General features: G+C 44.4%; 1 protein-coding gene and 1 pseudogene across 1 annotated transcript in view; one reads left to right on the top strand and one right to left on the bottom strand.

Moving 5' to 3' along the window:
* The window catches only part of LOC126181501 (unextended protein), a 534918-nt gene that overhangs the window by 431888 nt on the left and 89295 nt on the right, over nt 1–13735 (top strand). The window lies entirely within an intron of this gene.
* LOC126095364 (5S ribosomal RNA) lies at nt 3843–3960 on the bottom strand (annotated as a pseudogene).

Genomic DNA, 13735 nt, shown 5'->3' with positions numbered 1-13735 from the left:
CTAGAGTTTCCCATCGAAAAGATGTGATGAGATCTTTGGTCTGATTCACCACATGCGGACGGGCATTGTCTTGCAGCAAAACGGTGCCCTTGCTCAACTTCCGTGGACTGTTGCTTTGATTCTGGTGTGACGTAGGCCACCCATGTTACATCGCCCGTAACAATTTGCCTTAGGAAATCATCGCCTTCGTTGTGGTACCGCTGAAGGAAAGTCAATGCACTGACTAAAAGTTTGGTTTTGTGCACACCCGTCAACATTTTCGGTATCCAACGTCCGCTCAATTTTCGGTAATTCAAGTGCTGGGTCACAATGCCATACAAAACACTGCGAGAAACATTAGGAAAGTCATCCCGCAGTGAGGAAATTGTAAAGCGTCTGTTTTCTCTTACCTCATTGTCCACTTCCTGCGCCAAACTTTCATTAACGACCGAAGGACGCCCACTCCGTTGTTCATCATGCACATTTGTGCGGCCATCTTTAAATGCTCTCGCCCACTTTCTTACCATTCCATCACTCATAATGTTTTCTCCGTAAACTGCACAGATCTCACGATGAATATCGATTGCTTTTAGGCCTTCAACACTAAGAAATCTTATAACAGCCCGTACTTCACAGTCGGCGGGACTCACGATTATTGGAGGCATCTTAAACACTCAGTACACAACGTAAACAAGGAAGAATCAGACTGTAATGGCGTCAGTGTGTAGATTAAGGTACAGGCTTTCTTGTAAAAATAAAATTATTGCGATATCTTAGCAGGTCCTTTTTTTAATTTCAAAACGGTACTTACTTAGAAAACACGCCTCGTACATCTCGGCCGGTGCTTGTCCCAGAGCCTCGATGGCGATGCAACAAAAGCAGCCCGTGTTCTAACTTTTCTGCGGGAAAATAGATATTACCATTTGATTTGATACCAATTATTTTGGTAGTTGCTTTACGGGATAGACGAGGATATGGATTTTGCCTCTGGTAGATCCTTGTCTCGCTCCACACCGGCCTAGACACGTACGCGAAAATTTGACTCCCCAGTGGAATAAGTAGGATAACTGGCATCCTAGACGAACTTTATTTTTCACTTTTCTCTCTAACCCCCCGCCCTCCCTCTTCTCGCTGATATTCTCCAGTTTTTTGTTTAATCCTCGTCGCCCACGAACTTGTTTATTCGTTTATTGAAATCATTCCGACTTAAACATTTTAATAATTCTTTCTTGTGTGATACAGTTCCGAACGTGGGAGAACACAAAGTCGTAACTCGCATCGCTTAAGCGTTGCTCTTTTCATTGCTTCATTGCCGAGCAATTCAAGGCCGCAAACGAACGAAACAACAGACGCAAAAATGTACTATTTACAGTTTCGTTATGTTGGCTCGCTTGCTACTATGACAGTGCCTCCTAGTTGTCGGAAACAAAATGCATATCTGTACTAGGAAGACATGCACGTCAGTCTTGGGATGTCCTTCACATTACTTGCTGTGCGTTGTATGTACCCCAGTATTACAGTTGAATTTAACATGTTGGTTTATAGCATGATGCTTGTTAATACTTAAGATTTGTCACGCTCTGATTAAATAATGTCACATTATACGTGAGGATGGTCCGTTTCTGACCGAAACTGTTTGTTTAATAAAGTGATAATATAGCTATGTGCAAACGATAATCTTCCAGAAATTCATAGATTTTATTCTTTAGAGGCATCATGTGCGAATGAAACGACATGGTCAAAAAAGACGTGTGCCGCGCGGGATTAGCCGTGGGGTCTTGGGCGCTGCAGTCATGGACTGTGCGGCTGGTCCCGGCGGAGGTTCGAGTCCTCCCTCGGGCATGGGTGTGTGTGTTTGTCCTTAGGATAATTTAGGTTAAGTAGTGTGTAAGCTTAGGGACTGATGACCTTAGCAGTTAAGTCCCATAATATTTCACACACATTTTGAACAAAAAAGACGTGAAACTTTCTGGCAGATTAAAACTGTGTGCCGGACCGAGTCTCGAACTCGGGAGCTTTGCCTTTCGCGGGCTTAGTACGTTAGATTTTTAGGAAAAAATGAAGTATTAGAACTAAAGTAATCCGTGTTTTAGTGAGAACAAACGCAGATTTACACACACTACACTGAGAGGGTATGTTGACACACTGTTAGCGTTCAAAAGTGCTGGTCACTGTTTAATTCTTGTTGCGGGAATTGGAGTACAGATATGCAGTCTTTGGCAGCGATCCCGCTGTAATGATACAGAAGCATACACTGGATAACCTCCTCTCCCTGTTTCTAGGGCGTGAAAACACGCACTGCCCAGGTCTTTATTTCGCTCTACAGGGTAGTACGTCGATGTGAGCAACGAGTGACACATTATGAGCTAATGGAGCAAGTGTTCAGAATATGACTAGCACTTGTTTTCTTTACCATTATAAATTGTATATTGTGAAAAGTATTTTATTGTTCTTTAATGATGCTGCACTCTACAGTAACACAAGTGTATAACGAGTGGATCAGAAAGGACAGAAATTCGCGATTTAACCTTATGGACGACTGAAAAAAGCTTGAGAATAAATCCAAAAGCGAAATCAACCATTGAAATACGTCGTCGTCGTCTTCAGTCCGAAGAATGGTTTGATGCAGCTCTCCACACTACTCTACCCTGTACAAGCCTCTTCACCTTCGAGTAACAACAACCACCTACATCCTTCTGAATCTGGTTACTTCCAACTCTTCGTCTGACTCTACAATTATTAACCCCTCACACTTCCCTGTAGCAATAAACTGATGATGCCTTGAGGTCTCAGACTGTATCCTATCAGCCGATCCCTTCTTTTAGTTAAGTTGTGCCACAGTTTTCTTCCCACCCCAATTCTGTTCAATACCTCCTCATTAGTTACGTGATCTACCCATCTAATCTTTATCATTCTTCTGTCGCATCACATTTCGAAAGCTTCTATTCTCTTCTTGTCTAAACTGCTTATCGTCCATGTTTCATTTCCATATATGCCTACACCCCAGATAAATACCTTCAGAAAAGAGTTGCTGACACTTAAGTATATATTCAGTGTTAATAAAGTTCTCTTTTTCAGAAATGCTTTTCTTGCCGTTGCCAATCTACACTTTATATCTCTGCACTGCAGCCATCATCATTTATTTTACTACCCAAATAGCAAGACTCATCTGCTGCTGTAAGTGTCTCGTTTCCTAATCTAATTCCCTCGGCATCACCTAATTTAATTCGACTACATTCCATTATCCTTGTTTCGCTTTTGTTGATGTTCATCTTACATCCTCGTTTCAATACTCTGTCCGTTCCGTTTAACTGCTCTTCCAAGTCCTTTGCTGTCTCCCACAGAACTGCAATGTCATCGGCAAACCGCAAGGTTTTTATTTCTTCTTCATGGATTTTAATTCCTACTCCGAATTTTTCTTTTGTTTGCTTTCCTGGCTGCTCAATTTATAGATCGAACAACATCGGGGATAGGCTACAACCTTGTCTCACTCCCTTCTCAGCCACTGCTTCTCTTTCATGCCCATCGACTCTTATAACCGCCATCTGGTTTCCGTACAAGTTGTAAATAGCCTTCCGCTCCCTGTGTTTTACCCCTGCTACCTTCAGAATTTCAAAGAGGAGTATATAATGTATCTATTATATACTAAACTAAACTCTTCCCGCACAGGCCACGAAGGCCCAAAGGTACCGACTGGCCGCCGTGTCATCCTCAGCCCACAGCCGTCACTGGATGCGGATATGTAGGGGCATGTGGTCAGCACACCGCTCTCCCGGCCGTATGTCAGTTTCCGAGACCAGAGCCGCTACTTCTCAGTCAAGTAGCTCTTCAGTTTGCCTCACAAGGGCTGAGTGCACCCCACTTGCCAACAGCGCTCGGCAGACCGGATGGTCACCCATCCAAGTGCTAGCCCAGCCCGACAGCGCTTAACTTTGGTGATCTGACGAGAACCGGTGTCACCACTGCGGCAAGGCCGTTGACATCTCTTCTATATAGTGTGTTACAATGTGCTGATGTGTAAGAACTGAATGGGTTAATTGAAATTATATTATTTGCTGTAGCATTTTCTAAGAAAATTTAGGGAAAAATACAAAATACAGGAGAGCAGTCTAAGATGTCTGAGTACTTAAAATGCTGGAAACAGTGGCAGAATTGCACGACATGTATTTTATTTCATCGTGACGTTACCAGCTTAATAATAAGATATCAAAGAGCGTACCAGTAAATATAACTCTGTCGCACGTGATATAGTGCTGAACTTTCACGTCGGAGTAATGTGGGACGTTAACATCAGAACTCTTGTCTTCTGATTAACTACTGAAGTTTTTGAGTAAGTGAAGCCGACACATTCGACGGCTTTGCGCCTCGACCTCGGGTTATGCTATGGTCTGGCGTTTCACCACAAACTTAATTCCATAAACCTAAAAAAATAATATCGAAGCAAAATAAACATTGTTAGAAACTTCCTAGCAGATTAAAACTGTGTGCTGGAAAGAGACTCTAACTGGGACCTTTGCCTTTCGCGGGCGAGTCTCGTTCTGCCAAACAGTTTTAATCTGCTAGGAAGTTTCATATCAACTCACACTCCGCTGCAGAGTGGAAAATTCATTCTTTAAACATTGTTAGTTTTGTGTTCTATCGTTGTTAGGTTCGTTAACATACGTCCGTAGCGAGACAAGTGCATATCGCAAATGACTGGCTGTGCTACAGCAATTGCTATTGTTTTCGAAAGAGACGCTGCAGCTGGCCCGAGACTTGGCTGCTAACTTGTTTCACGTCTGGACTAAACTTGAATTTAGCCGGACGACAGCGTTTACAGTTTCGTAAGTACGCGTATTATCTCTCGCCTTAAGCAACGCGCGAGAGTGGAGATCAGTGCCAGGTGGTGGCATAGTTTTCGCACGTGCACGTTGAGTTATGGGCGCCGTATTTCGCGCGCTTGTTCGCCTGACCCGCCGTATATCCGTCCCGCGCCAAGGCTGCACCCTTCCCCTGGCCCTCCCATCCCCCCACCCAACACTCCGGTTGCAGCCGTGATCGACCCGTCAGCGTCGCAAATCACTTGGCGCTGTTTGTTTTTCTGCGGTGCCGCGGCCGGAAGACGCCTGTCGTCACAACCAGCGTCAGCCGGTGCCTAACCGGGTCACCCACTGCTGCTTACGCCGCCGCGGCCTCCGTAGACTCCCTGCCGAGTTCCAGAGATTTCTGCCCGTCTGATGCGTCTGCTTCGACTTCGCCTTGGAGCGCCGCTTCAGGCGGGTTAGCGTCTCAGTCACCAGCCGGCTTCCATTAGTGAGATTAAAATTAACCGGAGCTCAGAGTTTGTTTTCCATCTTTTGATGGGAACGTGAAGAGTTTCTTGAAATACAAAATGTGTCTTGATCACCATGATCAGCTGCTCCTTAAAAAAAACTATGAAAACTGGTTCTGATCATGCAGATCGTCAGGTAGGTGCAAAAAAAAAAAATGAAAAATATTTTATTTGAAATCACGCAAATTAAAATATTTGATCCACCTTTGAATAAAAAATATACTTAAAGTAAAAAAGCAGATCTGCATGCTTGATTAGATTATATATCATCGTAGTATTGTGTGGATGATTGTTTTGTTGTTGTTGCAATTAAAACAGAACTATAATGAATCCGAAGTTTGGTCTGAATACCACAGTGCCTTAGCAAACGTAGTTCTAATGGAGATGTTACACTCACGATTTTCTCTGAGAATCGAATTGATTAACTGAGTCAGTTACAGCGAGACCTACAGTCCAACATGGATCTGAACCAAGGTGCACCTTGACATGTTTCGTATTAACAGACATACCTCCCGTGAAATAAATGAAGAGTGACAAATAAAAATCCTACGATTGACCAAGGATCGTTATTGTTATTATTATTATTATTATTATTATTATTAAAATCCACTCACATTAATTTTATTATCAAGTTCATTGGTTTCATCTACATCTACATGGATACTCTCCATATCATATTTAAGTGTCTGGCAGAGGGCTCATCGAACCACCTTCACAATTCTCTATTATTCCTATCTCGTATAGCGCACGGAAAGAACGAACACTTATATCTTTCCGTACGAGCTCTGATTTCCCTTATTTTATCATGGTGATCGTTTCTCCCTATATTGGTCGGCGCCAACAAAATATTTTCGCATTCGGAGGAGAAAGCTGGTGATTGGAATTTCGTGAGAAGGTTCCGCCGCAACGAAAAACGCCTTTGTTTTAATGATGTCCACCGCAAATTCTGTATAATTTCAGTGACACTCTCTCCCATATTTCGCGATAATACAAAACTTTCTGAACGTCTTAGAACTTTTTCGATGTACTCCGTCAGTCCTATCTGGTAAGGATCCCACACCGCGCAGCAGTATTCCAAAAGAGGACGGACAAGCGTACTGTTAGGCAGTCTCCGTAGTAGATCTGTTACGTTTTCTAAGGGTCCTGCCAGTGAAACGCAGTCTTTGGTTAGCCTTCCCCACAACATTTTCTACGTGTTCCTTCCAATTTCAGTTGTTCGTAATTGTAAATCCTAAGTATTTACTTGAATTTACGGCCTTTAGATTTGACTGATTTACCGTGTAACCGAAGTTTCACGGATTCCTTTTAGCACTCCTGTGGATGACCTCACACTTTTCGTTATTTAGGGTCAACTGCCAATTTTTGCACCATTCAAATATTTTTTCTAAGTCGTTTGCAATTTGTTTTGATCTTCTGATGACCTTAGTAGTCGACAAACGATAGCGTCATCTGCAAACAGCTTAAGCCGCCTGCTCAGATAGTCTCCCAAATCGTTTGTATGGATGAGGAACAGCAAAGAGCCTATAAAACTACCTTGGAGAACGCCAGAAATCACTTCTGTTTCATTCGATGACTTTCCGTCAGTTACTACGAACTGTGACCTCTCTGACAAGAAATGACGACTCCAGTGACATAACTGAGAGGATACAACTTCTTCTTTGCTATTGAGAGTCTAATGGTGGTGATAACTTTAAGGGCGACGAGGTAAGTCGGAGACTCCGCGTCCTGTATGTAACAGGCTAGCAAGCTCCGCAATGAGCAGAACTCACTCTAACTTACTATTTGCTATAACAGAGGTGTGTTGTGTCAAGTACCTTGTGTCCTGCGGGTTCCCGGGTTCGATTCCCGGCGGGGTCAGGGATTTTCTCTGCCTCGTGATGACTGGGTGTTGTGTGATGTCCTTAGGTTACTTAGGTTTAAGTAGTTCTAAGTTCTAGGGGACTGATGACCGTAGATGTTAAGTCCCATAGTGCTCAGAGCCATTTGAACATTGTGTCCTGGTGTATCACTTCAGTGGAAATAAGGGGCGGGCAGTGAGTCCTCTCGCACTATACGTTCATAAGGCCAGCGATGGAAGAGTTTTCGACATTTTTTGACCCTTCGGGCCGGATGGCTCAGGTAGGCTCACTGAATATTGTTACAAGAATTTCTGACAAGGACTAGATTCTACTGGACAAGTTGACCTGTCCAGTTGCAAAATGCAGCAACAGAAGCGATTAAGAGTAGCAAATGTGACTGAATTCGACCGAATTCATAGAGATATAGGAGACTTTGCGTTCTCACTTAAATGTCGTCCGGCAGAATAGAGTGAACTGGTGAACTGCAGGTGTCGACTAGTCAATGGATCTAGTGCGCTCTCTCTCTCTCTCTCTCTCTCTCTCTCTCTCTCTCTCTCTCTCTCTCTCTTTCTCTCTCCCCCCCTTCCACCCTCCTCCCCCTCATCCAAGCGCGCGCGCACACACACACACACACACACACACACACACACACACACACACTTATTTTCCACTACTACAGCAATATTTAATTCAATGGCTGACTGGCGGGATCGATTGGAGTGACAGGTGTCAGTCCTGGAGGTTGAACGTTACCCTTCAAAGCTAAGTACACTGGACGAGAAATTAGTGGAGGGTTAGAAGTTAGAGAGCTACCAACTTGCGCGTATGCTGAATGCTACGTTTCGCCCGTTTTTCCTAATAGTTTCAGACATTATATATGGGATTAACAACACGTGATTTAGTGTGCCTGTCGAGGTATGTTAGATTGCCTGTTTGTTCGACAAACTAGGAAGGTACGCGTGGAGACCTCTGGACACGACTGTAGTCGTCTTGGAAGATGATGTCCTCAGCGTGAGGAGTAGAAGAAAAGATACCACTTCTTTGGCAGAATGCTCAATTAACGTCATTGTGCTTGGTCACGATAACCTGAATAAGCGAGCCCAAGTTATGGCACGAAGAACACACCCAAAACATAACAGAACCACGTCCAGCCTGCACTGCACACTGGTGCGAGCTAACGTCTTCATTGGGCTGGTGGCATACTCGACGCCCAGAATCATCTGAAAAAACACAAAATCATGACTCGTAGGTGTACCCTACACGCCTCCAGTCACTTTTTGTGCAGTTCGTGTCGTTCGGCCCCACAGAGAGCAGCAACTCCATGTGCCGCTGGCCTTCAGCGACGTACCCCAATGGCGGACGTATATGGCGGCGCGCGGGGCGCCCCCCCCCCCCCCCCCCCCCCTCTTGCGAGGCAGCCCGCATTGCCACCCGCGCCGTCCCCGCCACAGACAGACTGCACGCTATTCGTTCGTTTCTTTCGCCAGTCGACTCGACTCGACTGAATAGAGTTACGTAGTAGTTGTACTTTCCTATGTAGCCGCCTCATCGTACTTTATACGTTTCTGTCTGGCACATAGATAGCTAACGCATACCTGCAAGAAAATTTGCTGCCACTCTAGTGCTCTCGATACGTTATTCTGTCTGGCATTTGTTCGAGAAAAGTCGCGAATATTCTACTGTTTTCTTGTACAGAGAACCTTCGATACGTAGCGTTATAATTACGGACTATTCGCCGTATAGGATGCTAGTTTACATTCAGAAGCAGAAATATTAAGACTGAAGAATGAATAAGCGTGCGTCTACCTGCATCTATTGCTACAGTGAAAGAAGTTTTTCAACATTACGGCTAAGATCGACAATGGAGGAGCATCGACTTAATGGCTTAGCTCTGTTGAACACTCACCCTGTCATTTATTGTCTTATTGACGGTGTAATTAACCAATTTTCCAGGAAGAATGGGCGCATTGAATTCATCATTTAAGAAAGAGTACCACAACTGTAACTTTTTCATTTCATAAGACGGCACTGCCTTGTATATGTGTACAATCTGTTTAAATAAAACTATCTCAAACTTTGCTTGTGACTTGATTGTTTTATTACGGTAAAAGAAAACGTAGCTCAAGATATCTGTAGCGCCCCCATCTTCATGTTTTTCTGTATCCGCCACTGACATGCCCGACTCCAAATGTGCATTGTCTGTGGATCTGTTCTCAACATTAGCTCGGAAACTGGTTAAGATAGACCTGGTTCACTGACAGCAGCAATTCCTGTCGTGTCCGAGACAGAATGTCATTGACATGGAAGGACACTCGTCTCCGGTGCATGGCGTTTACGACCACTATTTCTTAAGCCGCGTTACGTGGCCGCGAGTGGTACACCAGTCCACGTTAGTACATCAATAAATCCGACACCTTCAGTTAGGGTGTGGTCATGGCCATGTCCAGAGACGATAGCTTCTTTCTGCTACTGTCACATCTCCATGTCGATCCATCCTAATTCGTAGATTACATACAAGTGACTGGTACATGCACACAACTTCACTTCCATGACTTGAGACAGCAAGTGGAGTATCACGTGACCGTGTGTACCAGTTCAACACCGTCCTGAACGCCCCAAACTGACCAGTGTGTTCCTTGAAGTGGGTGACTAAATTTTTATCCACTGACCTTATTTTAACTGCGGTAGCGAGTTGTGGAAAGTGTTTCCCTCACACTGGAGATATTTGCTCGAAGCAGCCATCCCTGACACCGCCCAATATAGTACCGTTATCCCTTTGATGGCTCAAATTTATTTTTCATATACAAGGGGGGAAAAAAATCACAACACCAAGAAGTAATGAATGCAGAGTAATAAAATTTTGGGAATGCACTTGTCTGGGTAACACATTTAAGTAATTAACATTGCAAGATCACAGCGCGGGATAAGCCATTGCAAATGTGAAATGCTGGTACGTTAATAACCGGTCTAGCCGCCAGAGTTTTGCAAGCAAGCATGAAAAAGCGGATGTATTGTGTTGTACACATGGTGGATGTCCGTTTGTGGGAAGGACTTCCTTGCCAGTTGCACGTGGTCGGTCAGTGCAGGGACGGTTAATGTTGTTTCGTGGACGACGCAGAAATTGCTCTCCGGTGATGTCCCATATGTGCGGCTCTGGAGACACATCTGGTGATCGAGCAGGCCAAGGCAACATGTCTAAACTCTGTAAAGCATGTTGGATTACAACAGCGGTAAGCTGGCGGGCATTATCCAGTTGGAAAAACCCCACGGGAATGCTGTTCATGAATGGCATGACAACGGGTCGAATCACCAGACTAAGGTAAAATTTTGCAGTCAGGGTGCGTGGGATAACCACGAGAATGCCCCTGCTGTCATACGAAATCATATCCAGAACCGTAACTCCAGCTGTATGTCCAGTGTGTCTAGCGCGCAGACAGGCTGGTTCCACGCCCTCGACAGACCTACTTCTAATCAACACACGGCCATCACTGGCTCCGAGGCAAAACCAGTTTTCATGAGATAGACCAAAAGACTTCCACCCTACCCTCTCACCAGCTTTCCCCTGACACCACTGAAGTCGCAAATGGCGGTGATATGGGGTCAGTGGAATGCACGCTGCAGCGCATTTGGTTCGGAACCGCTCTTGAAGTAACCGATTTTTAACAGTTCGTTGTGTCACTGTGGTGCCAATTACCGCTCAAACTGTTGCTGCAGATGCAATACGATGCGACAGAGCCATATCTTCCCTCGTGCTACTGCCACGTGGCCGTCCGGAGTCTAGTCTTCTTGCGGCCGTACGTTCTCGTGAGCACCGCTGCCAGCAGTCATGTACATTGGCTATATTCCTGCCAAGTCTTTCCGCAGTATCGCAGAAGGAACATTCAGCTTCTCGTAGTCCTATTACACGATCTCGTTCAAAATCAGTGAGATTTTGGGTGATAATGGTGTCTTTTTCGCTGTAAAATTATTCTTGGTTAACATCAGTCACCACGTCCAGTATGAAAAGTAACTAGCGCTCACGACCGTTACAGCGGGTATTTAATGATGATGATAATGAGGTCCCATACTCCGAGAAGCGTAGGAAACGATGCGGGAGACCCGCACCGCCGACTAGGCAAGGTCCTAGCGGAGGTGGTTTGCCATTGCCTTCCTCCGACCGCAAGGTGGATGAATGGTGGTGATGATGATGATGATGAAGACGACACAACAACATCTGTCATCTCGAGGCAGGGAAAACCCCTGACCCCACCGGGAATTAAACCTGGGACGTCGTGCGCGGGAAGCGAGAATGCTACCTCAAGACCACCAGTATTTAAGGCAAACGTTATTCTCAACCTCATAGTGGCTTACTACCGCAACTCTTACCGCGACTGGCCCAAAACGTAAGTAGACTTCATCTTTCAGATGTAGAAAAACACCTACCAACTTTCGTTTATGTCGCACAACTCCTTCTCGGTGTTGCGATTTTGTTCCGTCAGTGTATTTGGAAAAATAAAAGGTCAAAAACGGTCTTCTTTTATGATAAATAATACACTTTTACTATCAAAAGAATTTTAAGCCGACGAGTTTTGAAAATCGATGTAGTGGGGGACGTGTGTACGGCAAACTTAACTCGATCCATGGATTTTCAAAGTTAAATTTTTGTTTGTAGAATAATTTTACCAGGATGCAAAATGGGGGAAGGGGGGGAGGAGGAGAGTATAACAATTCCGTATCAAAGCACGTTTATTCTCGTTGACGATGAAAAACATAACATGTCCCACCTAAGTTTTGAACATAAAGGATAAAGACGGCATTTTCAAATACATATCAATGTTTTCTAAACTCTATGAAGTTTCCTGGGGCATATACGTCTCACTAAATACAATTTATGTAGATACCAGCTAAGTCTATGGTGCGTAATAGAAGACGGTTATTTACTTCTGACATTCTTCGACTGGAGAATATGATCATTGGATCTGAGTCTCGTGAAAGACACTGTAAACACAGGCCGCCCCATTTGATCGCTCACAACCTTCTGTATATCCTCCCCATGCTCCGTAGAATTTTTCTCAAAGTTCCGAAAGGATGCCTACTAGCACTAGACAGATACGAGCAATAGAAGCACCAACGCTCAAAAATGCGCATTACTTTGGAACATACGTGTCCCATCAACCACGGGAGGGTTAGACTGCTCGCTACGCAGGTTATTCCACTGCGACATTGATGGTAATTTATAAAGAGGTATGGCGAAAGTGTTAGGATGAGTCCTAGCTCTTGGCTTCTGTCGATTGCTAGGTCTACAAATAGATGGAAGCAGATTGATTGCTTAGAGCCTGCTGCACTTACCTAGTCTTTTTGTATCTTCAGTTTGGGCACAGCATCGTCATACGGAAAAATTACGAAACATTTGTCCTGTAATGGACTGAGTTGTCAGAACGCCGTTCTACGAGGGGTCTCACTATCACTAGTCTTACATCTTTCAGGCGTTGAAGGTAACATACAGCAGACACTAAATATACCACAAATGAAAGCAATATTGGCTGAAGTATTCAGCCGACAATTTTACTGTAGAAGTGATATTTGCGTAAGAGAATGCGTTGGACCTTGCATAAGTTTTTAATTAGCCTTTTTAACTGACAGTCCTTCCCAGTACTTCTCGGCAGCTGAAAGTAGCAGAAATAAGGAAGAGCAGTTCCGCCGACCAGCGCATAAAGCGTATGCACTAAAGTGCCGTAAGCCCGTGTCCCAGCCTAGACCATAAACATAAATCTAAGGATACGAGACGTAGCGGCTATATCAATGCAGCTGTCTCGACCCATCACTGTCACGGAATGTCCCATATAGATGTCGGATAAGGGCGATGGTGTAACGGGCTGACGCACTGTCGGTTTTCATTTATGCAGTGTTCTTATCACTAAGGGTTCATTCTTAGGTATATCGATAGTTCGAACTGTAAAAGTGTTGGACAACTCTTTCCTACCAGGGGTACTTGCTGCAGAAAGTATACAGCACAATGTTTTGGCAGAACAAGCTGTAAGAATACCCCTAGTTGCGCGTGTCTTGTAACTCCAAACACACTTAAGTAGCACCTAGCGAAACCTAAAGCCGTCGGCACACGGACCGTGCATCCGAACGTTGAGCGTTGAGCGTGCCGAGTTTCTGACGTCACAGCATGGAATAGCACGCTCGGGAGTCTTTCCGAACGTGCAGAGCAATATCTGGCATGTCAGATATTCTGAGCGTGCGTCTGAGCGTTGACCAATGAGATGGCACAACGCCACCTACGTCACAAGCACGCCGTCTCCCTTCAGTACAGAGTTGTGATGCGCCATATTGGCATTCATTTCAAGCATATATATATATGTTGTGATGCGCCATATTGGCATTCATTTCAAGCATATATATATATATATATATATATATATATATATATATATATATATATATATATATATATATATATGCTCGAAATGAATGCCAATATGGCGTCTCACAACTCTGTACTGAAGGGAGACGGCGTGCTTGTGACGTAGGTGGCGTTGTGCCATCTCATTGGTCAACGCTCAGACGCACGCTCAGAATATCTGATATGAAAATGAGAATCACTGCAAAACCCGTTGCTAAC

The sequence above is a fragment of the Schistocerca cancellata genome, chromosome 1 (genome assembly GCF_023864275.1).
Source record: "Schistocerca cancellata isolate TAMUIC-IGC-003103 chromosome 1, iqSchCanc2.1, whole genome shotgun sequence".
NCBI lineage: Eukaryota > Metazoa > Arthropoda > Insecta > Orthoptera > Acrididae > Schistocerca > Schistocerca cancellata.
Note: the sequence above shows the minus strand (reverse complement) of the source record. Positions and strands in the feature narration are given on the sequence as shown.